Raw genomic sequence first — 7,507 nt, forward strand, 5'->3', positions numbered from 1 at the left:
TAGCGGGCAAGGGCAAGAAAGTCAAGGAAGAGCATATGTTCTGAAGGCACGTGCTTGGAAGAACGGATGAAGATGGTGAATCTTGCTCTAATGGCAAACTCATGTGATGAGGCATCTAGCTCTTCAAGTCAGGTACCCTAATTTGTCTTACTTGATATGGCTGTTGGTGAGTGCAAGAAAACTATTCAAGATATGAGAGCTAAAATGTTAATCTACACTCTAGTCTTTCTACAGCTCATGAAGAAATAGTCAGGGTAAATAGTTAGAATGAGACCTTAACTGCTGATAATGATTTGTTACTTCTTAAAACTGCTTCTTTAGATTCCTTAAGATCTGATAATGATAAGCTTAAGAATGACTTAGCTTGAGCTAAAAAGATTGAAGAATTTCTTAGGACTAAACTAGCAGAGAATGATTTTAAGCTTAAGGCCTACAAGAACTCTTCTCAAATTGTTCAGGACATCTCTGAGAAAGGCAGTAAGAACAATAAGTTAGGCATAGGTTATGAATATGGTCCTAGTAAAGAATCTGTGTCTGATTATGTTGACAATGATACTGCCAAACCACTGGTTCTCAGAAAGGTTCAGAAACCCGTATTCAAGTTTGTTGAATCCGTTTTTGATGAGGAAGCTTTACTCATCAAGCAAGAGCTGAATGATGAGGACAGTGTAAGTAACAGTGTAACTGTCAATGAGAAAAATACTGTCAAGAGACCCATGACAGTTGACTCTATATATAGTCAGATGGCTCATTCAAAACTTGCTATCAACAAAGCTGAGACGGAGCTTTCTAAAGGTGTTGTCAAGAGGAAACCTAAGATAGTAACTTTTATAACTACTGTCAAGACAGTAGAAGCTAATGCTGCTGTCAAAGGTGACCCGACTGCAACTTTTGAGTGCGCTGTCAACACAGATGATACCAAGTCCAGAAACAGAAATGGTAAAATAAATAGAGGTAAAAATGGAGAGTATGTTAAGAGTGCACCTAGGAAGTTATGTAATAACCGTGGTTCCTCTCATCACCTTACTAATGTCTGTAAGAATGATGTAGTTACTCCTATTAATGCTGTCAAAATCAATGGTAATCTACACAGAACCCCTATAATAGATAGATCCATGAACGTGTGCAGTGATATTGATTGCATGCCTTGTAAGATTACTGCCATGAGTACTGTTTTTAATCCTCCTATTCTATCAACTACTAAATGCTCTTACTTATGTGATGTTGAAACTCCCGAGCCTACTAATGCTAGTTCTAAGGCTACACCTACTAAGAAAAAGGTAGTGCCATTTTCGAAGTCACTGTGGGTGAAAAGGGATGTCAAAAATCTTGTTGTTCATGATCTTGATGTGGTGGATGAAACTTTGAAATTTGAACCAAATGATGATGCTACTTCTAGCAATGATGTAACTGCATGACCTAACAAACATTACCAAATGCAACTTGATCTCATTTAATGTGCAGGGTAAAAAGAATAAACAGGTCATGTGGATCATCGATAGTGGATGCTCCAGGCACATGACAGGTGACAAAGCCCTGTTGTCACAGTTTGTGGAGAAGACCGGCCCAACTATAACTTTTGGAGACAACAGCAAATGTTACACAGTGGGATATGGTCGTTTAGAAATTGGAAATGTTTTTGTTATGGCCGTTTTTGGACATATTGATGAAGGAAGGGCGCGCCCTCCCTTTGGACACATCCCGGGGGGCGCGGTCTCTTGTCAAGAAATTAGAAAGAAGATTGAAGTGTGTAAGGGCGCGTCCTTCGTCTTGGCGCGTCCTTTGACTTAAAAGAATTACAGGTATGAATAAATGGTTTAAGAGAGAGGATGAGTAAGTCTCCGTGACGACCCTTCCGGGGGACATGAAGACCAGTTACCAAGCTCATTTGGTAGTTATCAGGCTCATCTGATAGTTCCCGGGCTCATCCGGGCGTGATCTATAATCCTCAATCCTGTTATCTGCCGAGTTAACCCTCGTGTGGGGGCTTGAGGTGATCATGGCTCTTGAAGGCCCTCCGGGGTAGCACGAAGGCCGATCATATGTCTAAAGTGAGTTAGCCCTCATCGGGGGATTGAGACGATCGTGAAATTTGGCTCTTTATTTACCTTACTTGAAGACGAAGACCTCACCGGGAGGTGAGGACATGTCCCTACACCTCAAGGGGTTGGTCACGGCTCTCCCAGATGACTTTTCTATAAGAGTCATGGTAGATGCTATCTCTCGTAGTGGAGATATTGTCGAATCCGTGATCTATTTGGATTAGGAGTCTGAGCTAGTCAGCCTCAAGACTAATTCTAACTGGAGTAGGACTCTCCGAGATAAGCCACCGGCTTAAGATCGATCTTATCGCCAAGAGGGCTAGTCCTAATCAAACTAGGACTCCTGGTCCAGTAGAACTACGTACGGCTTTATCCCCTATATAAAGGGGTACGTAGGCAAATCAGGGGGATATATCGAGAGTTGTGAGAACGAGAGCAGAAATATATTCCCTTGATCTCAGCCACCCTCAAACACTTAAAACCACCACTTACGGTGGATTTCCGTCATATAGTCATCGTAAAACACCTAATTCCGGCAACGAACCTCACGTTGTTGATTCACCAAATTCCTCTATCAACAAATTGGCGCTAGAAGGAGGGGAGAGCAGGTGAAATCTCGAAGAGGATGAGATGGCCAATCACGATGATGATCCGTATGAAGGAGACTACTATGTTGAAGATGAACCAGTGGAAGCATACTCGCCGGTGCACATTCAGGACCCCCGCACCCTGCCAACAACCCACCCCAGGTTGTAGTCAGTAACACGGAGCTCCTTAGCACCCTCCACCGAATGGAACAAAACCAATCGAGGTACGACACGAGGTTGAACACCATGGAGTCTATACTCGAAGAACTTGTCCCCAGACACTCTCGCCATTCCAGAAGCCATGGCAGGAGAGGACGCAGACGTTTCAGACGCCCTACCCCTCGAATGTTGGAATATGGAGATGCGACTCCCGGCGCTAACCTCCCACCAGGGGCTCTAATAAGTCAAGGAGTCTACAACACGGAGGGAGCGCCCCTGGACATGTCCACGCCTGCTGCGCAACCTGGAGGGACGGTACAAGAGACGGTCGACCAGAATGCAAAGGCTCGACCTCTAGCTGAAAGATTAGGTATCACTCCAATAGTTTGGCTATGATTGTGCGAATGAAAAACAGGAACAGAGGAGACCCTCTCAAGGAAACGGCGCACCCCTACGTCCTCAGGGTAATGGCGCGCCTTCTGAGGCGAGACGTGAAACAGGAACGGGCAGGACGTATCGGGGAGTAAGGGGGGGAGGAAGAGGCCTCATACCGAATTCGAGGGAAAGGCGCCGAGGAGGACCCCTGATAAAGTACCTCCCTTCGCAAAGTGAATCAAGCCAACACACCCCGGACCAAGAACCACGGGAAGGACGCGCCCCCTGAGCAATCAAGGAGACACGCCTCCCCAAGGCCCACCTACTGCAAATCAGCAAGCCACACCACCCCCAATCATAACTACTGCCAATCAGCAGGCCACACCACCTCCGATCATAACTACTGCCAATCAGCAAGCCACACCTCCAATCATAGCCACTCCGCAGCAAACTATTCCGTTTCCACCGCACCTACTCCTCCAACGCAAACACTCACCCAAATCGTTTAACCAACCGCTACCCAGACCCAAGCCAACAATATACTTCAACCACTGTGGCTAACACAAACCTAGAAAATGCAACTGCTACCCCTCCGGTGACCACCCAGACTATTCCAGGAGTCAGAACGATCAACCTGAAGACTTAAAGAAGCTACTAGCCCTATTGCAAGCTGGCGCTGCCACAACGGCACCACAGATTTCATCACCATTTACCGCAGCGGTCCGCGAGGCCCAGTTACCAACCGGTTTCAGAAACCTGAATGCAGATCTTCGCTACCACGGGAATGCTGATCCCCGCGAATTCTTGATCAGATTCAATATTGAAATGGACTTATATCAAATCCCTGACCTGGTCAGGTGTAGGTTCCTAGTAGCAACCTTAAGGGACAGTGCCCAACAATGGTTTCAGAAGTTGGAAGGAGGGTCATCTCCTCTTGGGAAGGCTTGCAGCAGATGTTCATGACACAATTCCAAGCCGCAACCAAATACGCTCCGCCCGTTACTACTCTCGCCAACGTTAAGCAGCGTGATAATGAGACTCTAACAGCATACTTCAAAAGATTTAATCAAGAATCCATGGGAGTAAAGGAGCTTCTGTTGAAACCTTGAAGAACTTCCTCATAGCCGGGCTTAAAGTTGGCACCGACTTCTGGAAACACCTCCAAGGGAAGGACCAGCCACCCTGTCTGAATTATATTCCGCAGCCGAGTCCTTCAAGAAGGTAGAGCAGTCGCTGGCCGAGAATCAGAAGGAGATCGCCAAATCGAAGTATAAAAGAAAGGATCGCACCCCCAGCCCAGAAGCAAGAGGACGCGCCCGCTCTCCGGGAAGGGTAAACATGACCTCGAGTAAAAGATCTTGGAGCCCTCCGAGGCAGTCAGGCATATACACTCCACTAACAGCATCGGCCGAGCACATCTACGCAGTAAGTAAGGATAAGGTGCCTTTTCAAAGACCTCAACCTATCCCCCAGCACATAGCTAAGGACAAAAAGAAGTATGTGACTTCCACGAATCGGCCGGGCATAGCACCTCCAAGTGCCGACATCTGAAAGAGGAGATTGAATACTTACTCAAAGAAGGATATCTAACAGAATGGGTAAAAAAGTATAGGAACGAGCATCCTCCAGAAAGACGCGCCCTCGGAGCGTCACAGGACGATAGAGCAGGCGAAAAACAGAACGACACCCAGTTTGTAAGGGAAGGTAGCATCAGAAGCATATTCGGAGGACCATACATAGGAGGAGGCAGCCGAAAGGCAATGGAGAAGTACGCCAAGGAAGCAAGGGATTCCCCCTGACCAATGTAAACCATCTATCGGCTAGAGCCCCGAGAGTGTTCAAGGGAGAAACTATGGACATCACATTCACGGAGGACGATGCAAGGTGGGTACACCACCCCCATAATGATGCCTTAGTGGTCGCCATCCGCATCGCCACCTTAAACGTTCATCGGGTATTTGTTGATAATGGGAGTTCAGTCAACATCCTCTACTACGACACCTACAAGAAAATGAGATTACCAGACAAAGACATGACCGTATAAAATCTTTACATATATGGCTTCGGAGGAGAGGCTATCAAAGCCAAAGGAACCATTCGCTTACCAGTCACCCTGAGGGAGGCTCCACGAGCGGCCACTCAAATAGCCGAGTTTGTGATCATCGACCATCCCTCGGCGCATAATGCACTCATGGGACATCCCCTCTTAAAAGATATAAGAATAGTCACCTCCATCTACCATCTCACCCTGAAGTTCCCCACCCCCGGAGGAGTCGGTTGCGTGAAAGGATCCCAGTATGAATCTCGTGATTGCTATGGCCGGTCGCTTAAAAACTTCTGAGACAGAAGGGGAGTGCCGCCCCACGAGGAACTCCACTCAGTCCACGCTCTCTACCTCGTTCAATATCCAGAGAGCGATAGTGAGAACACGCCCACCGTCCCACCACTTGGAGGACGCGCCCCTCACAAAGGCGAGCCCCCTCTTTTCAAAGGACCAATGCCTGAAGAATATGAAGAACAGGTTATCGAAGTGGAAGAGGCACCTCCAAAGAAAGTCAGAAAGATGGATCGACCGGAGGAAACCCCACAACAGTTTGATTTCGACCTAGATCTCCATCTACCCATGCAAGTGCAGAATACAGGGCCGGCTGAGGATACGATCAACGTGCAAGTTACACTGGGGAGTGATAGCAAGATCTTGAAGATAGGATCCAAACTAGGTCCAGAGGTAAGAAGCAAGCTGATAGAATTCCTTACAAACAGCCTCGACGTATTTGCTTGGAGTCACGAGGATATGGTAGTGATAGACCCGGCCGTTATGTGCCACCACTTACACGTTGACCCCTCCAAAAAGGGTGCTAGACAGAAAAGGAGGCCCATCAGCGGAGAAAAAGCCGAGGCCCTGCAAAAGGAGGTTGATCGCCTCTTGAAAGCAGGATTTGTAAAGGAGTCGTTCTACCCGAAATGGTTAGCAAACCCCGTACTTGTCAAGAAACCCAACGGGAAGTGGCGCACTTGCATAGACTTCACAGATCTCAATAAGACGTGTCCCAAAGATAGTTTCCCGCTCCCTCGTATCGACCAACTGGTGGATTCAACGGCAGGACACGCTCTTCTCAGCTTTATGGATGCCTACTCAGGATACAATCAGATTCTCAAGTTTGAGCCCGACCAGGAGCACACCTCCTTCATCACTGACAGGGGCCTATATTGCTACATCGGCATGCCATTTGGACTTATCAACGCAGGGGCAACTTATCAGAGGTTGGTGAATATGATGTTCAAAGACCAGATTGGGAAGACGATGGAGGTATACGTAGACGACATGTTGGTTAAATCTAAGAGGGGCATTGACCACGTTGCCCACTTGTCGGAGATGTTCGAAATCTTGAGGAAGTACAGGATGAAGCTCAATCCGCAGAAATGTGTATTCGGGGTAGAATCAGGGAAATTCCTTGGTTTTATGGTTAACCACAGAGGCATAGAGGCCAACCCAGCAAAAATCAAAGCGTTGCTGGACATGAAGTCTCCAGATACCATTAAACAGGTGCAAAGCCTGACGGGAAGGATAGCCACCCTGAACAGATTTGTGTCCAAATCCTCGGAAAAGTGTAAGGAGTTTTTTAAGGCCATCAAGGGCGCGTCCAAGGACTTCGAATGGACGGAGGAGTGCGAGGATGCCTTTATAAAAATCAAGAAGCATTTGGGTGAGCCCCCTCTCTTGGCCAAGCCTCAAGAGGCAGAGACGTTTGTCCTTTACCTGGCCGTTTCGGATTATTCCATAAGCGCTGTATTGGAAAAGAAGATGAGGAGGGGCAGTCCCCGATCTACTACGTGAGCAAGAGATTGTTAGACATGGCGACCCGCTACACGAGTATAGAGAAGCTGGTATATGCCTTGGTACATGCGACTAGAAAACAGCTACCATACTTCCAGGCTCATAAAGTAGAAGTTAGGACGGCGTATCCCCTCCGATAGATTATGCATAAACCGGAGGTGACCGGCAGAATGATGAAATGGGCGATCGAGTTGGGGCAGTTTGACCTAGACTACAAACCAAGGACCGCCATCAAGGGACAGGCCCTAGCAGATTTCATCTTGGAATTCCCCGACGATGGGGAGGAGTCCGGGCTCCTGACCAAATAGGATCCCAACCTACCACCACAGCAAGCATGCCCTAAAGAAAATGTACCCGAGCTATGGTGGATATTGCACACAGATGGAGCAGTAAATAATGAAGGAGCGGGAGCTGGGATAGTGCTCGTAAGCCCGGAAGGACATAGACTCTTGAACGCAATTCATTTTACCTTCCTGCTCTCTAACAATGATGCAAAGTATGAAGCT

The sequence above is a fragment of the Daucus carota genome, chromosome 5 (assembly GCF_001625215.2).
Source record: "Daucus carota subsp. sativus chromosome 5, DH1 v3.0, whole genome shotgun sequence".
Classification (NCBI taxonomy): domain Eukaryota; kingdom Viridiplantae; phylum Streptophyta; class Magnoliopsida; order Apiales; family Apiaceae; genus Daucus; species Daucus carota.